Genomic DNA, 27,805 nt, shown 5'->3' with positions numbered 1-27,805 from the left:
CAAGCTAATAAACACTAAGAAGCAATGATCTTTTCTTGCTTTATTGGGGGAATGAAAGGAGGGGAATCAAGAGAGAAGAGGCATTTTTCAATTTACCAAGGTTTGAGCATGTATATTTAATTTTTACCTGAGTGATCTATTTTCTTCTACTTATTATAGTAATCTATTTTCTTAATTTCAAAAATATGAAATAAAAGTCATTTAGGAAACATTCAGTAAAAAGTTGCTGTTGCCTAGCTTTTCCATACCTGGAGAGTTTGGAATTTCTAGCAGAATACAAAGAATGGGAGAAATTTTGATTGCCCAAGAAAATGGCCATTCATTCATTCAATCAACAAATATGTATTAATCTCATGCTATTGCCTGGTGCTTGGCATACAGTGATCAGTGAAATAGACAAACTCTCAGCCTTTCTGGAGATTACATTCTAGGAGGAGAGATGGCAAATAAACAAACAAATACATGAAATTGTGTCATGTGGTGATAATCAATATAAAGGAAAATAAAAAATAGCATAAAAAGAGAGAGTGAAAAGGGTGCTAGGTTAAGCATCGTGAGCAATCAAGGAAGCCTCTTTGGAAAGGTGATACATGGGTAAAACCATAAACCAAAGGAGAGTCCACCATGCTAATATTTGAGAGATAAGGGCCTTTGAAACTGAGTTTTGGTTGATTCCAGACAGGCTCTAACAAGCTTTTTAAAGTCTTCAGGTGAATCTTTCTATGGGACATCTTAGTTTGGGCAAGGAGGGCAGTGGTTCCTATACCCTCCATCAGCCCTCCACTGCAGGCTCTGCCTCTGTTCTATGATTATTCTCTTGCTTCTCTTTGGCCACAAAAAACAATTACTCTGCCAAGTGCCTCAGTTATTTAGACTTTCTGGAGAATGCCACAGCTATTTCCACCAACCATAGATGGCTATCCTCAGAATGGCTGGGGCATGGTGGGGGAGAATGCAACTTTTATTCTCATCTCCATATCTCTGTAAGCTGCCCAGACAGGTCCACAAATAAATATATAATCTAAGGTATAGTATACTTGTACATAAGCCACTTCAAAATAAATCCCCAAGGTGAATTCCACCCCCACCTCCCATCCTCAAACATATACACAGGAGAATGCTGCTCCCAATGCCCCAAGTAGGAATTCTGGCACCAACACTGACTGGCCTCATGTGATTCTAGCTTATTTTGGTCTCCATAGCTAGCCTTTCCTACTGAATTTACAGTTCCCATTTTGTTGTGGGCTAGATTCCCCAAGAGCAGACTCTAAGACTAACTTAGCATGCATGACGCTCATTGAGGAGTCCCTTGGTATCAGCACCTAGGGAAGGGAAGGGAAGGAAGCAGGATTGTGCAGCGGGAGAAGTCAAGCTGTGATCCAGTCCAAGGACAGATTTGGCTGACTCCACAGAGAGCTCTAGAGCTGGAATGGCCCTTCAGAAATGTCTCAACGTGGGTCATGATGGCTAGACCTTTATTCTCCCACACAGATCAGTTATTGTGAGGAATCCCAAGCCACATACAAAGGCCATGTGTACCTGTTCCAGCCAAAAGCCTTAGCTGAGGTCACAGCCAACAGCATGCATCCACCCACACATATGCGGATGAAAATACCTGTAAGGTGACTCCCGCCCCAGCCATAATCTGACTGCAACCACACAAGGACAGTCGGCCCCTAGATCCATGAGAGAAAATAATAACAAATAGACGGTTGTTCTCTGCTACTAAGTTTAGGTGGTTTGTTATATAGCTATAGATACCAGAACACTGAAGGATTCTCCTGAGAGGGTGAGGCAGGTTTATCTCAACATTTTCTAGTTACAAGCACTTAATTGTCTTAAGACCTAACCATCATCTCAAAGTTCCCTTCAAATATTTCTCCCAAACAACTTTTATATCCTTCCAAATAAGGCCAGGTACGGTGTCTCATGCCTGTAATCCCAGTACTTTGGGGGGCTGAGGTGGGTGGATCACTTGAGTCCAAGAGTTTGAGACCAGCCTGGCCAATACAGTGAAACCCCATCTCCACTAAAAATAGAAAAAATTGGCCAGGCTTGGCGGTGCACGCCTGTAATCCCAGCTACTGGGAAGGCTGAGTCAGGAGAATCACTTGAACCCGGGAGGCGGATGTTGCAGTGAGCTGAAATCACGCCACTGCACTCTGGCCTGGGTGACATAGTGAGACTCTGTCTCAATAATAATAATAATAATAATAATATCTGCCTTTAACATTTCTGAAGTAGGTGATAATTTTCTTGTGGTAGATGGCACACATATATTATTGCCCTGAGGACACTAAAAAAATGACTTACATTCTGTTGAACACATCTGCACTATAGTACAAAGCCATTTAGCTGTATCCAGTGGGATACTGTAGTTTATTGTTTTGCCTTCTATCTGTTCACATTTGCTATTTCACCCTCAAGCCTTGCTACAGTAAGTAAGCCAATTACTTTCAAGAAAAAAGTCAATTAATACTTTAAAAAAGGTTTCTTTAAGATGTTAGAAGTTTTCTAATGTTAGTATTTCATATGTGATTTCATTTTACAATTGATTTTGAGGGCAGTCAGTAGTGGGAGGGGCTTGAATTTAAGCAAGGCCTTATGCTAGACACTGACTGTTTTTGAGGAATTGATATAATTCCGTGAGGCTAGGGTGAGCAAACAAAGGCAAGAGTGGCTGGTGATGAGGTTGCCCAGATAGCAAGAGGTCAGATTATGCAGGGCTATTTTAAAGATTAAGGTTTTTGAAGTTCTTGCCACAATTCTGCTAAAAGAGAAAAAAGAAACCCAAAATGGAAAAAAAAAATAAAGATGCTAGATTTTATCCTAAATAGAAGGGAAGCCATTGAAGGATTTACACAAAATAAGATGTTTTAAGTTACATTTTTAAAACAATGTGGTATCTGTTGTGTGGAACATAGAAGGGAGACAAGTTAGGAGGCTATGGCAGTCACCCCAGGAGAAATGATAGATAAGAATTAGGAGGACTGATGATTGATTAGATATGGAAAGTAAGAAAAATGAAATTATCAAGAATGATTCCCAAGTTTTGGGGTGAGCAGCTAGAAGGAAAGGCAGAAAGAGAAGTGCAATTGAAGGGGAGGAAAAGATTAAAGGTTTACTTTTAGCCATGTTCAAATTCAGATGTCTCCATGAATGAAACTATCAGGAAAGACTAGTTGGAACCCCAAAGAGAGATATGGGCTGGAGGTGGAAAAAAAAGTTTAATCCAAATTGCAAATGTGCTCCTGCATTTTTTGTTGTTTAATCAAATATACTTTTTATTTATTTTAGCATCTTCAAATATTATTGTTCAGCTTTGCAGAAATGAAGAGGATATTGCTTATTTGTAAGGTTACTGTGAAATGTCTGCCATCTTGCTGACGGTCATGGAGAATACTATAAGTCTATCTCATTCGATGGCATGAAAACAATGAAGGCACAGAAACTGCCAAGATGAGAAACACAGTCTTTTTTGTATCATTGTCTTACTAACAAACATTTATATCCTTATCTATATTTCTTACTGGGGAAAACTTGTTGCCATGTTTACACCTAAATCACATCAAAGTTGTGCAACATTTAAAAGATGTATCAGGGTGATGCAGGAGGATAGCTTGAGGCCAGGAATTCAAGACCAGCCTGGGCAACATAATGAAACCCGGTCTCTACAAAAAATAACAGAATTAGATTAATTTTGTTATTTAATTAAACAAAAAAATTAGCTAACAAAAATAACAAAATGCACCTATAGTCCTAGCTACTTGGGAGGCTGAGGTAGGAGGATTGCTTTAGTCCAGAAGTTTGGGGCTGCAGTGAACTATGATTGCATCACTGCACTCCAACCTTGACAACAGAGCAAGATCTTGTCTCTTAAAATAATAAAATAAAATAAAATAAACTTTATCAAAGGAATCTTTAGTTTTATTAAGTATGTAAACATAATTTTAAAAAATAAATTTAATTCCAAATACTGGATTATCCAAAAACTACATCCAGGAAAGATGTAGTCTTATGGATCTTTAACAGCTAATAAGTTCATATTTCTTTTTTTCCCCGGTAACAGTTAGTGAGTGCTGGAACCAGCTTTCACAAGCCCACGAGAGCCAAATGTATGCATCTCTTTCCAACTCTACATTCAATGATGTCAGTTCGGTAGCTCGAAATCGGCTATGGTGGGAGTGTTTACACTACAGAAATCAACAAACACTTCAAATAAGTGCTTTTTTGTTCACCAGAATATATACCTATATCTCTTTTCTCTCTTGATTCCTCCAATTAAAAAAGAAAAGTTTTCATGGAATACTTACTAAAAAGCCCAATTTATTTTGTTTAAGTACTCATTTCCAAACTTGGGGAAAATGGAACCTTTTAGGAAATGCTATTTGAGTTTTACATCTTCCTTTTTAGTTGGAGGAGTCCAGGTTGAATGTATATGTTATTTATTATTAAAACCATTACATAAAAGTAAGATATCTCAAATTATTTGGGTTATAGTGGAACCATTACCAATCCTGGCATTTAGATTTCTGGTAAAGATAACTCTCAGCTTATAGGTATTATAAATGACTATATAGCTCTAAAGTTGGCACCAGGAATCTAAAAGCTCTATATAAACATCAATGAAGGAATATGTGCTTTAAGACCTACCTGGTCTATTTGTAGAGGGGCAGACTCAAGAAGTTTAAGTTCTTATCACATTTGTCTGGTTACTCAGAAATAGTCCCTCTGATGTTTTTTAAGGACAGTGTGATCAGCTCAACCTTACAACTAGTTACATTGTTTTCAAGGGACCTAAGCTATAAATGTGAGGGAATTCATTTTTTAATTTTTAAAATGTTTTAATTAAATGTTTTTTGAGATAGGGTCTCACTTTTCACCCACATTGGAGCGCAGTGGTGTGATCTTGACTCATTGCAGCCTCGACATCCCAGGTTCAAGCAATCCTCCTACCTCAGCCTCACAGGTAGCTGGGATTACAGATGTGCACCACCATGCCTGGCTAATTTTTGTATTTTTTGTAGAGACAAGGTTTTGCCATGTTGCCCAGGCTGGCCTTGAACTCCTGGACTCAAGCAATCCGCCTGCCTTGGCCTTCCAAAGTGCTAGGGTTATAAGCATGAGCCACCTGTGCCCGGCCGAATTCGTTTGTTTTTTGTTTTTGTTCTTTTTTTTTTTTTTTTTTTTTTGGAGACACAGTTTCACTCTTGTTGCCCAGGCTGGAGTGCAATGGCCTGATCTCAGCTCACCACAACCTCCACCCACCGGGTTCAAACAATTCTCCTGCCTCAGCCTCCCGAGTAGCTGGGATTACGGGCATGTACCACCACACCTACTAATTTTTTGTATTTTTAGTAGAGATAGGGTTTCTCCATGTTGGTCAGGCTGGTCTCGAATTCCCAACCTCAGGTGATCTGCCCACCTCGGCCTCCCAAAATGCTGGGATTACAGGCATGAGCCACTGCGCCCAGCCTGAATTCATTTTTTTAAACACAAATCTCTTATTAACACTTAAAGACAAGTCTTAGACCAAAAGCTATTGGATCAGGGTCTTTATGTTCAGTTCTCTACCATGCCATATTCTAAAACAGGATTTTTAAGCCTTATGGGTATTCTATGGTTTGAATGTGTTTCCCCAAAGTTCATGTGTTGGAAACTTGGTCCCCAGTGCAACAGTATTAGGAGGTGGGACCTTTGGGAGGTGATTGGGTCATGAGGGCTCTGACCTCATTAATGAATTAATTCATTCACAAATTAATAGATTAATGGATTAATGGGTTATTAAGGGAGTGGATTAGTTTTCACAAGTGATTTCATAAAGGCTCAGGTCAAAGAAAATGCAGCTGTCTGCTTTCTGAAGCAGAAATGAATGGGCCTGTTTCATGTCAGCTGAGATACAGTATGGCAGAGAAATTCCTTTCAGTGGAAAAACCCACAGGTTCCTTTGATAGCCTTCAATGGTAAGAGATGATGGTATTCTATAATTGGTGAAAGTGGAATGAGAGGTAAACGGGGATGCTAACAGAAAGGGGATTCAGGTGAGATTATATTAGAAGGCAAAGGAGACAGCATTATTAGACATTAAGGGTGAAAAATGGAAAAGTTTTACTAATGGAATGCCTTCACAGTCAGGCAGATAGAACTTTCACTTCCTTGAGATAGCCATTCTTGTACCTCCTACACCTAGCATAAAATCTCAAAAGATATTTGTTAATTTTTTTTTTTTTTTGAGACAGGGTCTCACTCTGTTTCCCGGGCTAGAGTGCAGAGGTACAATCAGGGATCAATGGAACCTCCATCTCCCAGGTCCAAGCAAACCTCCCACCTCAGCCTCCCGAGTAGCTGGGACTACCAGTAAGTACCACCATGCCCTGCTAATTTTTTTAATTTTTATAGATAAAAGGTCTTGCTATGTTCCTCAGGCTGGTCTTGAACTCCTAGGCTCAAGTGATCCTCTTGCCTTGGCCTCCCAAAGCACTGGGATTATAGTCATGAGTCACCATGCCCAGCCTCATCATGTTTTTTATTGGTGATTATGACAGAGATTAGGAGGCACTATTCAATCACTTCATGCTATACGGTGTTATAGACTGAACATCTGTGTTTCCCGCAAAATTCATTTGTTGAAGTCCTAACACCGAATGTGATGTTATTTGGAAATGGGGCCTTAAGGAGGACATTAGGATTACATGGTAGACTCTCATGATGAATTAGTGCCTTTATAACAAGAGATACCAGAAAGCTTACTCCCTCTCTCTCCATATTTGAACAAAGAACAGGTCACGTGAGCGAATATACAAGGAAGAAGGCAGCCTTCTTCAACCCAAGGGGAGAACTCCCACTGGAAACTGATCATGCAGGCACACTAATCTCAGACTTCCAGCCTCCAGACTGTGAGAAAATGAACTTCTGTTATTTAAGCCGCACAGTCTATGGTATTTTTTTTTATGGCAGCCTAAGCAGACTAATGCATATAGTCTTCTCATTTTGTTAGGGTTTGAATTCAATACAGTAAGAAAATTTTCCTGTTTCTAGGATTCTTGTCAGACACTGTTGGAGGGAAGAAAAATTCACCTGTACTGTTTTAGGGGCTCTGCTTGCTACGCTCTTTTAGAAAATTTGAGGCCTGTGGTTTCGTGTTACTCAGTCATTGTGCTTCCCTCACCTCTCCTTTTGCAGATTAAAGGAGCCTGAAGTAAAGATGCAAGAACATGTCTTGGGAAAGGTAATGTGGTTTTACTTGTAAATAATTTCTCCCCCTCTTAAGAACCAAATGTTTCTTTGTTTTTTTTTTGAAGGATAATTTGTATTATTTTTATTATTTTTATGTACAGAAAGCTCAACAGTGCACACTTAACCCAGTTTAATGGCAAGTTCATTCACCTTTGCCTTTTCCAGCTTGGCAATGTGAGCCACAGATTTGGGACCCAGGACATTGCCTCCCCAGTGACAATGGATCTCATCATATCTGTCGCTGGAATTGGTCCTGATAGCTTCCACCAGCTTAGCCAAAGCTCCTTTGTCTTCTGAGTTAACCTCTGTGAAGGCGACAGTGGTGGAGGTCTTCCTGTGGACTAAACATCCCAGTCTTGCCTTCCCCTTGATAATGCAGTGGGGGAACCCCGTTTTATGACATAGGACAGGCAGGAAGACAACCAGCTCAATGGGATCCACGTGGTGTGCCATCACCACCAGCTGAGCCATCTTGCACTCCACCAAGGTGGTGATGGCGTTAACTCCTGCTTGAAGGACAGGTGATCTCTTAGTGGGGGACATCCCCTTTGCTGGCAGCTTTCTTCTCAGCCTGGGCCAACAGTCTCTGCTTCTCTTGCTTTGTTTCTGGTCTGTACTTGTGGGCCCACTTAAGCAGCCGAGTAGCTATGTGGCGATCCAAGGCCTGGGTGAACTGGTTAATTGTAGGAGGCACTTTCAGCTGCTTATAGAGGATAGCTCTTTGCTGCTGCAACCTGATATAGTGGGGGCATTTGACAAAGCAGGTGAGGTACCTTTTGGGGCTGGATGTCCTCTCCAGTGCCAAAATTCTTAGGCCGTTTCTCAAACAGGGAATTCACCACTTTCTTGGCATCCTGCTTCTTCACAACAGCAGGGGTTGGGGCCACCTTCTTCCCCTTGGTCTTCTTTCCTTTCGGCATCTTGGGTGGTGGGAGGGGACCAAATGTTTCTTAAATAGGTTACAGCAGGCCGGGCGTGGTGGCTTACGCCTGTAATCCCAGCACTTCGGGAGGCTGAGGTGGGTGTATCACCTGAGGTTGGGAGTTTGAGACCAGCCTGACCAACATGGAGAAACCGTGTCTCTACTAAAAATAAAAAAAAATTAGCTGGGCGTGGTGGTGCACACCTGCAATCCCAACTACTAGGGAGGCTGAGGCAGGAGAATTGCTTGAACCCAGGAGGCGGAGGTTGTGGTTAGCCGAGATCGCACCATTGCACTCCAGCCTGGGCAACAAGAGCGAAACTGCACCTCAAAAAAAAAAAAAACAAAAACAAAACAAAAGGTTACAGCAGAGGTCCCCAACCCCCAGGCTGGTACAGGTCTATGGCCTGTTGGAAACTGGGCTGCACAGCAGGAAGTGAGCAGTGGGTGAGTGAGAGAAGCTTCATCTGTATCGATAGCTGCCCCCAACCACTCGCATTATCACCTGAGTTCCACCTCCTGTCAGATCAGTGGTGGCATTAGATTCTCACAGGAGCAGGAACCCTATTGTGAACCGTGCATGTGAGGAATCTAGGATGTACATTCCTTATAAGAATCTAGTGCCTGATGATCTGTCATTGTCTCCCATCACCCCCAGATCAGACCATCTAGTTGCAGGAAAGCAAGCTCAGGGCTCCCACTGATTCTGCATGATGGTGAGTTGCATAATTATTTCATTAAATATTACAATGTAATAATAATAGAAATAAAGTGCACAATAAATGTAATGTGCTTGAATCATCCCAAAACCATCCCCTCAACCCCAGTCCATGGAAAAATTATCTTCCACAAAACTAGTCCCTGGTGCTAAAAACATTGGAGATTGCTGGATTATAGCCAAAATTTAAAATTTTCATGGTCAACATCTTCCATCATTTGAACTTTGAAGATCTAGTTAATCTTATCTCCTCTTCATTTCCCTTCATGCTGTTGGCAGATAGGTCTCCTTTGTGGAACATGATCACATCACACTTTTGCTTTTCTTCATGTCTGACAAACCTTCAGAGCTTCTGTGGTTTACATAAATCCTACCAGTCCCTAAAGCTCTATCTCATGTCTGAGACTTTCCATGAGGCTTTATCTGATAATTCTGTGAAGTAAAACAACTAGTATTTCTTTGCTATAAAAGATGTCACCCACACAACCCTAGGCATCAAGGGATTAACAGTAATGCCCTCAGCTACTGCATGAAGGAAGTTTAATTGTGTTACACAAAAAGTGTCATGGGCCTTTACTTATGTGGGATCTATGTTCAGTTCGGACTCCAACCAGAAAGACCCCTCCTACCGGAAAAACCTTCACTCTTTGTTAACAGCCCAATGGTCAGGGAACAGATGACAAAGTCCTACAGGGAGAGTGCAAAACCAGAACACTCAGGTTGGAGAGACTGCGCTGCAGAATTATCCAGCCATTCTCAGCTTCAACAAGTAAAGGCTTATGTACCTCTGTAATGGGAATGATAACAGTTTATTCATCAGGGTTTTCTTTTTACTATATAGAGTAAATACAATGAGATGTGGAAAAACATTTTGTAAAATACAAAAGGGGAGAAAGACAGGAACTTATATATATTAAGAATTCACCAAGTGCCAGGCAGTGCAATGTAAAGCCTGTAGCACAGATGTATCTTTCCTCTTGGTGAATCCCTGCTCACTGCACTGTGTTGGAGCATCAGCCAACTGCAACATTAATCTCCAGACTCTTCATCCTCTGTGTTTCCTTTAGGAAGAGTTCCACACTTTGATCTTCAGACTTGCTATTAAGGGCATTCTCTGCTGTTTGTCTAAATTTAAAGTGGTTTCAAAGGACCTTATGTAGCTTTTTGTTATTTTTTAATGACTTTAGTATAGTTATAATTCAAAACTGTTTTATTTGCTCTTTTTAAGGGGTGACTTTTTAGTTAAATAATTTTATTACTTAATATCTCTCTCAGGAAAGTCGTTGCCCCAAGAAGAGTCAGTGATCACAAGCCCTTCCTAAGACAGATCTCCTAAGCAGGCACTAAATGAATCCCTGGATACAATCATAGAGTAAAGACCAGTAGTCTGTGCTAACAGGCACCATGTCCTTTCATTCTATGAAAAGGAAAAGGGAAGGAGGCAAATAGGTACTTTATCGGTATAGAGTCAAAAGAGAAGGGCCATTCAGAACCTGGGTTCAAATGTCATTACATTGCTTCCGGTTTGACCCTGGGAAAGCTACTTAACCTCTTTGCATCTTGATTTCTCTTATAAAAATCCACATACTAATACCAAAGAGCTGATGTAAGGATTAGTTGATGTAAAATACGTAAAATTTAGCATAATAACTGACATACACACTCACTCAATAAGTATATATCATTTTATAAGAGCAATCTTTGTGACGTATGAACCACAGAAGAGCTATATATCCCTGCTACATTTGTCCAGAGAAAAACTCCACAGGAAATTAAAATAACAACTGCACTTTAATATATTTATATTGCAAAGAGACATATCAAGCCAGTGTAACTATAACCACAATCTTCTAATATCTGTTAGGTTCCAGTTCTTGTAAATGGTATAAAATTTACAAATAGGCCCCCGCTGAGTATAGCCACTTATATGCCTAACAGGTAGAGAACTGAACTCATCATCTTGCCTCACACCAACTGTTCCTTTTTCTGATTATCTGATTTCTATTAATAGTTCACCATTCTCCTAGTAATTTCATGCTTGAAACTGTAATTATATTTGACAAAAACTTCTTCACCACTGCCTACTGATCTTACTTGCACTCAAAATCTAACTCCATCCATCTCCATTTCTGTGCCTACCCACCTAGTTCAGGCCTCCAACCTGGTTTTCTTGCTTCAAGTTTATTTTTTCCCACCAAATTCTTCCTCCATATAAATCTTAAGCAAACTCTGATATTGAGCCTGTTTCACACCATTACTTCTGCTTCTGCTCAAATATCTCCAGTAGCTCCCTATTGCTTACCAAAATAAACTTCAAGCATTCAACATACTTTATGAGATGACGCTGCAATGCCTTTCTGGCTTTGTCTTTAATTACTCACTGTGTGCATTCTCCTTGAGCTTCCCTAAGCAATCTCCCTATTATTGTTGCTGTTTTTACCTCCATAAATCTGGTATTATTTATTATATTTTGAAAAACTTAAACTCATTTAACCTGTCCAAATAATGTCACCCTTTAAGGCCAAAAGCAAATGCTATCTCTCTGGGAAATGACATAGTAGGTCTGCAGAAAATGTTTTTTTTTTAATAAATAAATAATGTATGAACAAAAGAATAATGAATGAAATTAAGTTCTATCCTGAAGGGCCTGTTTGGTAACAAAAGATCAAGAATTAAAATAGAATCATTAAAAGATTTGTGTGAGATTTGATCAAGTAGATACAAAAAGAGGCAAAGAATCTTTACTTTGATGACAAGAATAAATGGTTAGACATGGGAAACGGAACTAGAACCGAGAATGGAATATGATGGTCATGATATCAGCAAGCAGAAAAGGCCAATGAGAGAGGCGTCAAAGCCAGGATTGGTGAAAACAGCACAGACTCTTCTCAGAGGGGCAAATTGTGTGAAAAGTGGATTGCTACCACATAGGACTCAGATTTTTCTCTTGACCATGGTTCATAAAATGTGGTCTGCAGACCCCAGGGAATTTCCAAGATCCTTTCAAGTATATACAAGATCAAAACTATTTTTACAATAATACCAAGACATTACTTGGCTTTCTCAGTGAGTTGACATTTGCACTATGAAACAAAGGCAATGGTGGGTAAAATTGTTGGTGCTTTAACAGAAATTAAGGCAGTGGTACCAAAAGTGTACTAGTAGACATTGAATTACTTACTGCTATATCCCAGAAAAACAAGACAGTTTCATTTAATATTATTCTTGATAAAATAGCATGATTAATTTTATTAAATCTCAACCCTTGATTATGTATGTTTTAAAATTCTGTGAGACAAAATGCATAATATATTCCTGTTGCACACCAAAGTTCTAAGGTTATCTCAAAGAAAATGATTTTTGTGCTTGAGTCGTGAGTTAAGCCACTATTTTACATGGAAAATTATCTTTACTTGAAAGAATGACAGACAGATAAACTATAGTTATTCAGACTTAGGTATGTGTCAGAACTTTTCTCAAAAATAAGTGAGCCCGTCACTTCAAGGAAAACAACTCACAGTGTTTGTTGCCAATGATAACATTTGAGCTTTCAAACAAAATTTAGAATTTTTTAAAACTCATATCTACCTCTATGAATTTGGCAGCTTCTTGATTCTTCAAAAATTTTCTGATGAGATCAGTGGTGACAATAATACATGTGATTTTTTGGGGTATTTCAACATGAAATCTGTCAGCACTTGGAAGATATGCATAACTCAATGAAGCACTATTTTCCAAATGACTAAATGCATGATGTTGCAAAATAGCACATGGAATCTTAATCACAGAAAGGTCATCTCAATCTGTTGGTGCTATGTTGGTGCTAACTCCAAATGGACTGCTGCTACACAGCCACCCTACTTAAGGGTATTCCTGAAGGGAAATTCTCTCAACTGCAGATCTGTAAGCAGTGTACCTGATCAACTACTTTCTATAAAGGAAGAAAAGGCCTGATGTATAGATGTACATGGACCTTTGAATGACGGCAGTTGGCTTGGTTGGTTAGTCAGACGGGCCTAGAGGAGAAAGACTGGAAGATGGGAAATAAAAATATCCAGGAATAAATGTATGGGTAGACCACTGGAGTAGGCTCAAAGTGTGCAGAAATTTGTGTGCTACATCAATGCCTATCAGAGAGCCTATACTGCAGAGAAAGCACTAAACAACCAAGTAGACAGGACTTGTCTAGTAGAAATCATTCAGTCTCTCTTCTCAGCAATATCTGTGTTTACACAATGGGCCCATGATGATTACATGGCCATGGTGGCAGGGATAAAGGCTGTGAATGATCCAATAGCATGAACTCCCTCTCTCCTGGGCCACTGCTGCTTGTCCAGTCTATTAGCAGCAAAGATAAATGCTAAGTCTTCATTATGGCACCATCCCTTAAGAAGGCTAGTCAACCATTCAGTGGGAAATTGATTATATTGGACTCTTTCAACCCTGGAGGGGATAGCAAATTGTACTTATCAGAATTGATACCTATTATGGGTATGCATTTTTCTTCACTGTTGTAGGTGCCTTTGTCAGCACCACCCACCATACAAGAACTTACTGAATGCCTGATTTACTGGCATTGAATTCTACCTAATTTTTTTATATCAAAGAGCCCATTTTATGATAAAATAGGTGTAATAATGGGGCATAAACATGAAATTGGCCATCCTAAAGGAACAATGAAATAATCTAATAAAGACTTAGCCAAGGAATCCATGCAGGACTAACACTTCAAAGGGATAGGGTATTGTTCTCAAGAATAAGATAGGTGCATTAAATGTATAGCTGATGGCTGGGCACAGTGGCTCACGCCTGTAATTCTAGCACTTTGGGAGGCCAAGGCAGGCGGATCACCTGAGGTCAGGAGTTTGAGACCAGCCTGGCCAACATGGTGAAACCTTGTTTCTACTAAAAATACAAAAATTAGCTGGGTGCGGTGGCGTGTGCTTGTAATCCCAGCTACCCAGGAGGCTGAGGCAGGAGAATCGCTGGAACCTGGGAGGCGTAGGCTGCAGTGAGCTGAGATTGCGCCACTGCACTCTGGCCTAAGCGACAGAGTGAGACTCCATCTCAAAAAAAAAAAAAAAAAAGTATAGCTGATTTCTAGTGGTGTGTTTCCAATAGCCAGAATATACAAGTCCAGGAACCAAAGGGTGGTTGTAGGATTGGCTCTCACCAACACTCCCATTGACCCCTTTGCAGAATGTGGGCTTCCTATCTGTGCATTCTTAGGCTTTTCAGGATTAGAAGCACTTGTTTGGTATGAAGGGGACTTCTATGAGGGCACACATGAAGTCTCCATTGAACTGGAAACTATAACTATCACATGATCATTTTAGATCACTTGTGTCAGTGGACCATCAATGAAAACGCTTACTATCTTGGTGGTGATAACTGACCTTGATTACCCATATGAAATAGAGTTGCTGCTACCCAATGGAGACAGGAAGTCTGATGCATGGAACACATAGGATTCACTGAGTTATTTCTTCGTGCTCTATGTCTGGTGATAAGTATAAATGGGTAATTGTAATAATTAAGACTCACTGAAGAGCGAGAATTAGAGTTCAGACCCTTCAGAGATGATGATCTGGTTGCCCCCACCCAGTCAAGCAACACAGACTCCCTGAAATGGTAGCCAGGATGAGACAAACTAGAATAATCTTTTTCACATCCTTTCAGCCTACCTTTTATACCAACTATTGCTATGGCAACCAGTTTTGTGCAACTGTACCACATATTTATCATTTCAAAACCTGTGCTGCTCTGATGATATGGCATGGATGCCAATGAGAACCCACTCTGCACTTAGGCATGTACAACCTGGAAGAGTAAAGAAGTTAACACTCTCTGGGACAATCTTTGACTGCACTTGTAATCTACTGCTGGATAACAAGTTACCAAATCTAGCAGCCTAAAACAATAACATGTATTATATCCCAGTTTCTGTGGTCAAGAGTACAGACACAGCTTATTTGGATTTTCTGCTTCCAGGTCTCTCCAGGCTAGAGTCAATGTATCAGGTGGGCTGTGTTCTCATTGGGAAGCTCATCTGCTCCCAAGCTCATATGGTTTGCTGAACGAATTTATTTCATTGAGGATATAGGACTGAAAGCTTTAGTGTGCTGGTTGGCTGTCAGCTGGAGGATGCCATTAGCTCCTAGAGTCCATTCAAGTTGCCTGCCATGTGGTCTACTCCATAGGCAGCAACATAGCAGTTTGCTTCTTCATGGCCAGCAGAAGAGTCTACTAGCAATATGAAGTCTTACATAACATAATGTTATCATAGGAATGCCATTCTGTCACCTTTGCCATATTCTATAAGTTAGATGCTTCACAGATTCCTCCCATATTCATGGGATGTAATTAACAGGGGCATTGATATCAGAAAGTGGGGGTCATTGGAGAATCAGCCTAGGTTCTGTCTGCCAGTCTTTCCTCAGGCCCTCCCATATGAAATATATGGTTTCTCCCCTTCCAACGTTCCTGTATTAGTCTGTTTTCACACTGCTGATAAAGACATACCTGAGACTGGGAAGAAAAAGAGGTTTAATTGGACTTACATGGTTGGGGAGGCCTCAGAATCATGGTGAGAGGTGAAAGGTACTTCTTACATGGCGGCGGCAAGAGAAAATGAAGAAGATGCAGAAGTGGAAACCCCTGATAAAACCCCTGATAAAACCATCAGATCTCGTGAGACTTATTTGCTACCATGAGAACAGTATGGGGGAACCTCCCCCATGATTCAAATTATCTCCCACCAGGGCCCCTCCCACAACCCATGGGAATTGTGGGAGTACAGTTCAAGATGAGATTTGGGTGGGGACACAGAGACAAACCATATCAGTTCCCAAGAGTTTCAATCATTATAGCATCAGCTCAAATTCTAAAATTTCATCATGTGAATCAAGTCCAGGTGCAGATGAGCCTCCTACGTATAACCTGTTAAGTAAAGCTCCTGGACACAATTATTCTCTAACTATGGACCTCTGAAACCAAGGAAATGAGTTATCTGCCTCCAACACACCCAACATACAATGGTGGGACAGACACAGGATAATAGCTATAGACATTCCAGTTTAAAAATAGGGGAAATGGGTAGTAAAAAGGAGTCACTAGTCTATAGCAGTTTTGAAATACAACTGGATTTATTGGAAGTTCCTTAATTAAGTTTCTAGGCTTGGGAATGATTCTTCATGGCTCTTGGCTCTGCTTTCTGGGTTCTTGGTTCCACCATCTGAGTCATTCTTCCTTTTCAATGGAAGGTAGCATGTGTTTGCAGATGAGTAGTTTTATCAGCCTGCTTTCTGCCAGTAAAATTTTGGAGGTCTGACAGCCTCTTTTCATTTTCTAGTCTTTCTGTCTGTCTTATTCCAAGTTGGCACTGTTTCTGCAGAAATAATTTTCTCAAGAATGTTGTGGTTCTTTCTGTATTTCAGTGGCATTCACTCTCATGAGACAAAGGCCACATCTACAGATTGTTTCAAAAATAATTCCATCTCCTTTAAGCTTCCTAGAGGCTCAATAGTGTGATTGAGAGGATCTGAGGCATACCCTTAGATCTTTTCAAATCTAAGGGCCGTCTCTTGAAATACCCCTGAGTACTCTGACCTTTGATCTTTTGGGGGCTTTAAAAAAGATTACAGAGTAACTTCAAGGGCATTTTCTCTAGAGTAGGCTTTTCTGACAGTGCCCAAAAGCCATCTCCAACTGTTAATATTTTTTGCCATCTGGGGAAGATGAGGATTTTTTAAATTATCAAGTCCTGATTCCTTTTTGCTTAATAGTTCTTCTCTCAATTTGTCTCTTTTCTTGAATTTTCCTGTAAGTAGCAAGAAGAAACCAGTTGTCCCCTTCAACACTTTGCTTGGAAATCTCCTTAACTATATAACCAAATTCATCCATTTACAAGTTCTGCTTTCAACGTAATTGCAAGAAATAATTTCACTAAGCTTTACGCCAGTACATAACAAAGATCTCCCTTCTTCCAGTTTCCTATAGCATGTTCCTTACTTCCTTCTGAGTCCTCAACAGCAGTCTTCAATATCCATATTTCTACTGACAGTTTGTTCGCAGTGATTTGGGCTTTGTCTATCATACTTTTTAAGCATTCTTCTAGTCTCTGTCCACTGATCAGTTTCAAAGCCACAGACATATTTTTACATATTTATTACAGTAGCATTCTACCTCTAGGCACCAAAATCTCTATTAGTTTTCCAATTCGATGTAACAAATTAACACAAATTGAACACATTAAAATAACACACATTTACTATCTCTCTTTCTGTAGGTCAGGAGTCCAGATACACCTTAGTTGGGTTTTCTACTTTGGGGTCTCTCCAGGCTACAGCGAAGGTGTTGGTTGGACCATGTTCCCATCCGAAAGCCTGAAGAAAGAAGAATCTTCTTCCAAACTCTCTCAAGTTGTTGGGAGAATTCATTTCCTTACACTCACAGGACTGAGAGCTTCAAGATTTTGTTTTGTTTTGTTTCTGTTGGCTCTCAGCTTCTACAAGCCACCTCTGAGTTCTTTGCCACATGGTCCTCTCCGATAGGCAGTTCATAACATGACAACTTGCTTCTTCAAGACCAGCAGGAAAGTGAGAGAGTGAGTCGGCTATCAAGACAGATTCTTACATAATATAACATAATCATGGGAGTGATATCTAATCACATTTGTCATATATTGTAATGCATGTATTACATTACATCATGGGAGTAACATCCTATCACCTTTGCCTTATTCTTCTGGCTGGAAGCAGTTCACAAGTTCTACCCAGTCTTACGGTGAGGGGCATAAAGAAGGTCATTAATACCAGAAGGCAGAGATCATTGGGGGTTACCTTAGGATATGTCTGCCACATTGGGGGAAGGCAGACAATTCTAGGTAGCTATTCAAAGATCCAGAGAAATGAGCCTGAGTTACCTACAACAATGTTCAGATTGATTAATGTATTCTTGAGTTAGCTTTCCTTCCTTTCATGTCTTAATTTTCCTAGCCCCTCACTCCTATTCACTGGGATCTCTTCCCAAAATCAACTATCCACACAGAAGTTATTGTCTCAGACTCCGATTTCAGGGAAGAAGCCAGGCTAAGATAGCAGAAGAGAATAAACTTGTATAAATGGTATGCTACAAGTTAGGAGGGATGGTAGGCAGGAGGTTCTCCTCCTCAGAAATTAATTACCCCCTACCCATATATTTCTCTAGACTATAATGAGGCAGTGCTAAAAGTTCATGGAAGAAAGCATGCTAAAGGTGCTTTCTCTATGCAAATCTCAAGATACAGCACCTTAACTCTCTCTTTCATAAAATTAGAATTGGCCCAAGATACTAAATTGGGCTAGGCTGGCAAGTGGGGTTCAAGTAGTTTCCATTGTAGGGAGAGAACTTTAATAAGTGTAAACCTGGCAGAGCTCAAAAAAGAGCAACAGAAGTACTTGAATACAAGGGATAAAACTATTAAAGAACATTTTTTCACAAATAAGCCTTGTTTCTTCAATTATCTCTATTTCCACCATGCCTGCCATCTCAAGTGATGACTATCACTCTGCTCTGGCCAAGTTATATGTCAAATCACAAAGGTGAAATGAGATGACTGTCAGGTCATACGTTTGAGGGGGAGGAATGGAATTACAAAGAAAGGGATACCATGACACTTGGAGGAAGAGTTATGAGGAAAGAAAACCAATGGGGTGCTTAAGAAAAGGGCTTGAGTCAGAGTCAGCTGGATACCATATCTGACACAGTGAACTATGATAATCCTCACAAAACATTTCTAAAATGATTGCCTTAGGATTGCACTGGCTGCATGGCCAGGGTTCTCATTTCTCATTTCCTTTTCTTAGAATTAGGGTGATGCTCTTTGAAATGTCTAAAGATAGATGACTACCATTGGTAGTCAACCCTGAGGTTTTGTATGTACAGGCCCAGCACTGAGCTAAGTGTTTTGTATGCAATTGCACAACATCTTTACGAGGATAGATGCTATTATTATCTGTTTCTCTAAGCATGGGGAAACTGTTAACCTCAGGGTGTTGAGTAACTTGCCCAACATCATACAGCTAGTAAATAACAGAGCCAAGACCCAAGACCTAGGCTCGCATTTGCTGGCTTAAAAGTTTAAGCTTTTTGCTTTTTTTTTTTTTTTCAGTGGTGCTATCTAAGCTTACTGCAACCTCTGTCTCCCAGGTTCAAGCAATTATTCTGCCTCAGCCTCCCAAGTAGTTGAGATTGCAGGCACGCACCCCCATGCCTGGCTAATTTTTAAATTTTTAGTAGAAATGGGGTCTCACCATGTTGGCCAGGCTGGTCTCGAACTCCTGAACTCAGGTGATCCATCTGCCTCAGTCTCCCAAAGTGCTGGGATTACAGGTGTGAGCCACCATGCCTGGCCCCAAGGTTAAGCTTTTAACCACTGCATCACACTGCACCTCAGGTTTCAAGATAGGGAAACTCAATTTTTAAAAATATTTATAAAGCATTTACATTTTTTCCATATCTCATTTTATAAAGTGTCTTAGCTAGTAAGCTTAAAAATTATTTTCTTCGGCCAGGCATGGTGGCTCATGCCTGTAATCGCAGCACTTTGGGAGGCCGAGGCTAGCAGATCACCTGAGGTCAGGAGTTTGAGACCAGCCTGGCCAACATGATGAAACCCCATCTCTACTAAAAATACAAAATTAGCCAGGCATGTTGGCACGTGCCTGTAATCCCAGCTACTTGGGAGGCTGAGGCAGGAGAGTCACTTGAATCTGGGAGGCAGAGGTTGCAGTGAGCTGAGATCACGCCATTGCACTCCAGCCTGGACAAAAAGAGTGAAACTCTGTTTCACAACAAAAATAAATAAAATAAAATAATTTTCTTATCAAGAAAATGCAAATTAATCTGCAGTGACAGAGAGTGGATCAGTGCTTACTTGAGGATGGGAAAGTCCCAAGAGTGGCAGGAAGAAGAAATTACAAAATAGCATGAAGAAACTTTCGGGAATGAAAATCAAAATTTGTAAACATATTTATCACTGCCAAAAGTTAAAGAGTCTTGCTCAAGATTAGCGTGAGAGGTAGTAGCAGAGACAGGATAAAAATATAGTTTTTAAGCTTCTTGAACAAGTGTTTTTTTCCTCTCAATTTGGTAAATTATTTCCATATGGTTTTAAAAAGGATATGAAGAGACATAAAATATGACATGAGTATTATAGAAAGAAAATTGTGTTTAGGAATTTGGGGCAGCACTATTCACAATAGCAAAGACATGGAATCAGTCTAAATGTCCATCAATGGTAGACTGAATAAAGAAAATGTGGTACATAGACACCATGGAATACTATGCAGCCATAAAAAAGAATGAGATCATGTCTTTTGTGGGAACATGGATTGAGCTGGAGGCCATTAGCCTTACCAAACTAACACAGGAACAGAAAACCAAATACCGCATGTTCTCACTTATAAGTGAGAGCTAAATGATGAGAACTCATGGACACAAACAGGGGAAAAACAGACACTGGGGCCTACTTGAGGGTGGAGGGTGAGAGAAGAGAGAGGAGCAGAAAAAATAACTTCTGGGTACTAGGCTTAGTACCAGGGTAACGAAATAATCTGTAAAACAAACCCCCATGACATGAGTTTACCTATATAACAAACCTGCACATGTACTCCTCAACCTAAAACAAAAGTTAAAGAAGAAAGGGAGCCTGTGAAGCCCCTCAGTCACTCCTCCTACATCTCATCCTGTTCGCCCACTGATCTAGCTTAAAGTCTTCCTGCTGGAACATTTCACCCTATACCAGGTGGTGGGGAAAAAATTTTTTTTTGATTAACTTACATATCTCAATTGAGCATTGGAAGTCTATTGTGAATCCATCTGATGAAAAAGTTGAATGCATCTCTTCAGAAGTTTATCATTATCATCTGCAATCTACTGAGAACTTTTTAAAAAATGAATCCTGCAATTGTATGGCCAGCAGGGGGCAACTAAATACTTCCCAAAACAGCATCTTGTATAAGAGAACAAGTTAAAATTGGAGACTGTTAGCATTCTCAGCTGTGTAGGAGAGCTGACTTCCTTCTAAAATGATAATTAACACCTAGACACATTCTCACAATACTGAATTTGTGAAGATAATTGGAACAGTTTCCTAAGTGGACAGATTATAAAACCACATTCTGGGGCCTGTATGTGACAGATTTGTTTTGGCTGTGTTTTCAGTCCACAAGGTTCCTTGCAAAAATTTATGTATTTTATGATGAAGAGCTTTGTAAAACTTCTTGTATTATAGAAAATATAATGAACCTTGACTTGTTTCTGTAGGTTATTTTAGAATTCTGCTATTTTTACTTAACATTCAAAGATAAAAGTAAATAGGGATTGCAGAGGATCTTGTTCTTAAAGTATAATAAAGAATCATTTCTTAGCCCTGTTTTATAGAACTAATTTTTAAGCTTGTTATATTAGTTAGGGTTGTCCAGAGAAACCAAACCAACAGAATGTGTATACATATAGATATTGTAGATATAGATGTTTATTTTAAGGAATTGGCACACATGATTGTGGGGACTCAGTTTCTGCTTCAGTCCAAAGGCAACCTGCTGGCAGAATTCCTTCTTTCTCTGGGGAGGTCAGTCTTTGATTTATGAAGGCCTTCAACCGATTGATGAGGCCCGTCCATATTATGGAAAGCAATCTGCTTTACTTAAAATCCACTGGTTAAAATGTTAATCTTATCCAAAAACACCTTCACCAAAACATCCAGAATAACGTTTAACCAAATATCTGGGTACCACAGCCCAGCCAAGTTGTCAAATAAAATAACCATCACAGTTGCCTATTTCTTTACATCACAGTCTCAAAGTCGTAGGAGATCTATATGGTGAAATAGCTCAACCCTCCTCCAGATGCAGCTGCAATGCCTGGCAAAGAGAAAGCATTTAGCAAATATATGCTGATTTGAATTGAACTGAATGTATATGAATTGAATTAAATATCCCTAGTGGTGGCTAGGTTCTGCCAGGTTTCCAGTGCGGTGCTGGGAGGTAATGGAAGATAGAAGTTAGGCACAGGCTCTGGAGTCAGATAGGTCCATATACTGAGGCTCCCCTACTTACCTTATATGTACCTTTGGATGAATAACTTAATTTTTCTAAGCCTACATTTCTTCACCTGTATAAAAACAACAGTCATAATAGCTATTTATGCTACATATTGCTTTGTTAATCAATATTTACTTCTCTTTCCTTTCTGGCCACTCAGTGGATTGACTGTATTCCTCAGCGACCCTACAACTGAATGGAGCCATGTGACTTGGTCTGGCCAGTGAAAACTGTAGATTTTATGTGTGTCACCTTCAGGATGTGGCAGTAAAAGGTCGATATGAAATTCTTTTCTTTCCCGACTGTGGCAACCATGGAAAAAGATTCATCTTAAGATGGCAGCACCACAAGGTTGAAGCTGCCTGGATTATCACGTTGCTGCATGGAAGACAGTTGCCTGGAGAGTTGCCTGCAGCCAGAGCTAACTTTTTGTTAAACATTTGCTTTTTCTCCCAACTGCAGCACAACCTAGACTATTCTCATGTATTGTCTCACAGAGTTGTTTTGAGGATTCAATCAGATATTGTTTCGCAGGAAACTGCTCATTTGACAAGCCATAAGCACTCAAATGTTATAATTATGATATTTCTTTGCCTTGATCATTATAGCAATTCAAAACTCAAACAATAAAATTAGAGTACCAGGTAACTTTTGTTTAAAGTATTAGTATTCTAACTCTTTAAACTTCTCTGAACACTGCCTTGCACACAGTAGGCATTCACAAACAAAATTTTTTTTTTTTTTTGAGACAGGGTCTCACTCTGTCACCCAGGCTTTAACATGGTGCTACAACCAAGGCTCACTTTAGCCTTGACCTCCTGGGCTCAAGCAATCCTCCTGTGTCGGACTCCCAAGATACCGGGATTACAGACATAAGCTGCCACACTTGGCTGCTGGTATATTTTATTCCCTTATTGTTAGACTGGCAAGATTTAAGTTTATTTCTTTTGCTAGACCTAGGTTCTCATAAAACAACTACTTTTGGTTGGAGTTACCTATTAAAAAATGTATTACTATCCTGTCATTAATGGGGCTTAGGCAGTGATAGCTGCTCACACATCTTAACTCTTCCCTGAATTCAGACCCAATTGATAGGAAGCCAAAAAGATAAAATACCAACTTCTCGGCTTGGCATGGTGGCTCGTGACTGTAAGCCCAGCACTTCAGAAGGCCGAGGTGGGAGAGTTGCTTGAGTCCAGGAGTTCAAGATCAGCCTAGCATAGGGAGACTCCATCTCTACAAAATGTTTGAAAAATTAGCCAGGCATGTGGCATATGTCTGTAGTCCCAGCTACTTGGGAGACTGAGGTAGGAGGATCGCTTGAGCCAAGGAGGTAGAGGCTGCAGTGAGCAGTGATATTATGCCATTGCACTCCAGCCTGGGTGACAGAGTGAGACTTCATTTCAAAAAAGCTTCCTAAGATAAAGCTGATTGGATGTATTATAATATACAACCATGACCAGGTTTTTCAATATTTCTTTTTTTTTTTTTTTTAGATGGAGTCTCACTCTGTCACCCAGGCTGGAGTGCAGTGGCGTGATCTCAGCTCACTGCAACCTCTGCCTCCTGGGTTCAAGCAATTCTCCTGCCTCAGCCTCCTGAGTAGCTGGGATTACAGGCACCTGCCACCATGCCCAGCTAATTTTTGTATTTTTGGTAGAGACGGGGTTTCACCATGTTGGCCAAGCTGGTCAAATACTTCCTAAGTCCAAATGGGTGATGACTCGCCACAGGAGAATTTGAGTCTGCAAGATGGATAGACTTGTGTAGGATCACTGTTTCTGCTTGGTGAGATCAACAGTAGAAAGAATGAGAGTTAGGCCTCAGGCCTGTTCTAGAAGACAAGCATACGCCCTGATCCGTGTGTTTTTAGTTTATGACATATATTGAGGAACTGAGCAGAATATAATTTCTTGTGGGTGGGAAGATTTGAAAAAGATGGCAAGAAATGGCTTGGGTTTTATGTTTTTCTCCCCAAATCACCAATTAAATACAAAACTCCTTCCACTTGGGGAAAGTGGCAGAAAGAAAGATGAAATTTCCTCTTGACTCTATAGTTCTGAAAGAAACATATTTCTATTTTAAGAGCCAGGTAGGAAAACTGTGAGGCAGAGAAGATGGTTCCTTTTAATATAAACAAATAAATTATTGTTCTTGTGGTCTGAATGTTTATGTTCCCCCAAAATTCAAATGTTGAACTCCTCACCTCCAAAATGATGGTATTGGGAGGCGGGGCATTTGGGAGATTATTAGATTATAGGGTTATTCCCCTCATTAATAAGATTACTGCCATTATAAAATGGGCCTGAGAGAGAACCCTCAGCCCTTCCACCGTGTGAGGTTAGAATGAGAAGACAGCTGTCTATGAGGAAGTAGACCCTTACCAGACACTGCATCTGCCAGTATCGTATCTTGAACTTCTTAGCCTCTAGAGCTTTGAAAAATAAATCTCTGTTGTTTATAAGCCACTCACACTATAGTATTTTGTTATAGCAGCATGAATGGACTAAGATACTTGTGATATTCTTGTAAGTTTTTATGTTCTGAAGTTACCTTATAATTATATAAGAAATAGGGTTTTTATGATATACTAAAAATCAATTAATTAGTACAAAAATTAAAAGTATCAAGAAGAAGTCACATACGCTAACATTTTTAGTGATAATTTTTCCTAACTTCCTCCCTACTTTTTGCTGGTAATAAAGTTTTCCTAATTTTTACTCATAATAAACTAATCCACAGGAAACATTCAATAGCAAATCATGTATAAATACTTAGCACATACTATGTGCAAAATACTTTGCCAAATGAGGGGATACAGACATTTAAAAAAATCAGTCCTGATCTTACAGTCTAGGGAAAGAAACAGATTTCAAAAAATATATTTAAAATATGGTGTGTTAAGCCATTCACAGTCCAATGAATGGACTATGACAAATTACCTGCTTAATATCCATTTTCTGCTTCTTCCTTAGTAACAGAAATCCAATTCAAGTTTGGATGACAACGTAAACTTAAAAATATCCTGTCTCTCTTGCAGCTAAGAGTGACCTTACAGATAGCACATTTCTTTTTAAAGAAGTAGAAATCTGCCAGGGAGTTTGGAATAAGTTGTGTCAATTCAAGTTTCTTGATTTAGGCACTATCCTCCCTTTTATATTTAAAACATGTTTTGTGGCAAGAACACTTAACATGAGATCTACTCTCTTTTTTTTGAGACAGAGTCTCACTCTGTCACCCAGGCTGGAGTGCAGTGGCACGATCTCGGCTCACTGCAACCTCTGCCTCCCAGGTTCAAGCAATTTTCCTGCCTCAGCCTCCCACATAGCTGGGACTACAAGCGCCTGCCACCACGCCCAGCTAATTATTGTATTTTTAGTAGAGACGGGGTTTCACCATGTTGGTCAGCATGGTCTTGAACTCCTGACCTCGTGATCCACTAGCCTCGGCCTCCCAAAGTGCTGGGATTACAGGCATGAGCCACCGCGCCTGGCAGATTTACTCTTTTAACAAATTTTTTTTTTTTTTTTTTTTTAGATGGAGTCTCGCTCTGTCACCCAGGCTGGAGTGCGGTGGCACAATCTCAGCTCACTGCAATCTCTGCCTCCCAGGTTCAAGAGATTCTCCTGCCTCAGCCTCCCAAGTAGCTGGGACTACAGGCACCTGGCATTTTTTTTGTATTTCTTAGTAGAGACGGGGTTTCACTGTGTTAGCCAGGATGGTCTCGATCTCCTAACCTCGTGATCTGCCCGCCTCAGCCTCCCAAAGTGCTGGGATTACAGGCGTGAGCCACTACGCTTGGACTCTTTTAACAAATTTTTAAGAAAATAATACATTATTGAAATTGTACAATGTTGCACAGCAGATCTCTAGAGCTTATTTACCTTGCTTCACTGAAACTTTATGCCCGTTAATTAGTAACTTCCGATTTCCTCCTTCCCCCAGCCCTTGGAAACTACCATTTCACTCATTGATTCTATGAATTTGATTATTTTAGATATCTCATAAAAGTGGAACCATGCAGTATTTATCTTCCTGTGACTAGCTTATTTCACTTAGCATGATGTCCTCAAGGTTCATCCATGTTGTCTCATATTGCAGAAATTCTTCTTTTTAAAGGCTGAATAGTATTCTATTGTATGTATTTGCCCACTTTATCCATTCATCTGTCAATGAACATTGAGTTTATTTCCACATTTTGGTTATTATGAATAGTGCTGCAATGAAAATAGGAGTACTAATATCTCTTTAAGATCTTGGTTCCAATTCTTTTGGACAAAGACCTAGAAGGGAGATTGCTGGATAAATGGTAGTTCTACTTTAAGTTTTTTGAGGAACATCCAGACTATTGTTTATTTTGCTTTTGTTGCCTGTGCATTTGGTGTCATATCCATAATATCACTGCCAAGACCAAAGTCATGAAGCTTTTAACCGTTTTCTTCTAGGAGTTTTACTATTTTGAGTCTGATGTTTCTAATCTATTTTTATTTTTATTTTTTTAAGAGACTCTGGGTCTTTCTATGTTGCCCAGGCTGGTCTTGAATTCTTGGGCTCAATTGATCTTCCTGACATAGCCTTATTTTTTTTTTTCTTTTTTTTCTTTTTTTTTTTTTTTTGAGGCAGAGTTTCGTTCTTGTCGCCCAGGCTGGAGTGCAATGGCGCGATCTCGGCTCACCGCTACCTCTGTCTCCCGGGTTCAAGTGATTCTCCTGCCTCAGCCTCCCGAGCAGCTGGGACTACAGGCATGCGCCACCACACCCAGCTAATTTTGTATTTTTTAGTAGAGACGGGGTTTCTCCATGTTGGTCAGGCTGGTCTCGAACTCCTGCCCTCAGGTGATCTGCCCACCTCAGCCTCCAAAAGTGCTGGGATTATAGGCGTGAGCCACCGTGCCCAGCCTGCCATAGCCTTCTAAGAAGCTGAGATTATAGGCACCACCACTTAGACCACATTTGGAGTTTACTCTGTGGATGGTGTTAGATAAGGGTCCAATTTCTTTTCTCTCTCTTTTTTTTTTTTTTTTTTTTGAGATGGAGTCTTGCTCTGTCACCAGGCTGGAGTGCAGTGGTGCCATCTCAGCTCACTGCAACCTCTGCCTCCTGGGTTCAAGCGATTCTCCTGTCTCAGCTTCCCAAGTAGCTGGGACTACAGGCATGCACCACCACGCCCAGCTAATTTTTGTATTTTTAGTAGAGATGGGATTTCACCATGTTGGCCTGGTTGATCTCAATCTCCTGACCTTGTGATCCATCTGCCTCGGCCTCCCAAAGTGCTGGGATTACAGGTATAGGGTCCAATTTCATTCTTTGCATATAGATATCCAGTTTTCCCAGCACCATTTGTTTAGGATAACATCTATTCCCCATTGTGTTATCTTGGCACCCTTGTCAAAAACCTGTTGACTGGGCCAGGTACAGATGCCTGTAATCCCAGCATTTTGGAAAGCCAAGAAGAGAGGATCACTTGAGGCTAGGACTTTAAAATCAGTCTGAGCAACACGGTGAGACCCCATCTTCACAAAAAAATTTAAAAATTAGCTGGACCTGGTGACACATGCCTGTAGTTATAGTTACTGGGGACGCTGAGGCAGAAGGATCCTTGAACTCAGGAGTTCGAGGCTGCAGTGAACCATTATTGTGCCACTGTACTCCAGCCTGAGCAACAGAGTCAGATTCTGTCTCTCAAAAAAAATTAAAAATAGACCAGGGACAATGGCTCATGCCTGTAATCCCAGCACTTTGGGAGGCTGAGGTGGGCAGATCACTTGAGGTCAGGAGTTCAAGACCAGCCTGGCCAACATAGCGAAACCCCATCTCTACTAAAAATACAAAAATTAGCTACGCG

General features: G+C 40.3%; 1 protein-coding gene and 1 pseudogene across 5 annotated transcripts in view; both read right to left on the bottom strand.

The window, feature by feature from the left end:
• LOC109029067 (large ribosomal subunit protein eL21-like) overlaps positions 1-27,805 on the bottom strand; it is a 124,941-nt gene that overhangs the window by 76,988 nt on the left and 20,148 nt on the right. Inside the window, exon 4 of one of the 5 annotated variants that reach the window (XR_010129370.1) lies at positions 21,001-21,781. The exons of the other annotated variants lie outside the window; for them this stretch is intronic. The gene's annotated coding sequence lies outside the window, so the exon portion shown is untranslated. Of the gene's footprint in view, positions 1-21,000; positions 21,782-27,805 lie in introns of those variants that run through there. 5 annotated transcript variants of the gene reach the window in all.
• Positions 7,332-8,221, bottom strand: LOC101128774 (large ribosomal subunit protein eL8-like; annotated as a pseudogene).

The sequence above is a fragment of the Gorilla gorilla genome, chromosome 10 (assembly GCF_029281585.2).
Source record: "Gorilla gorilla gorilla isolate KB3781 chromosome 10, NHGRI_mGorGor1-v2.1_pri, whole genome shotgun sequence".
Taxonomy (NCBI): Eukaryota; Metazoa; Chordata; class Mammalia; order Primates; family Hominidae; genus Gorilla; species Gorilla gorilla.
Note: the sequence above shows the minus strand (reverse complement) of the source record. Positions and strands in the feature narration are given on the sequence as shown.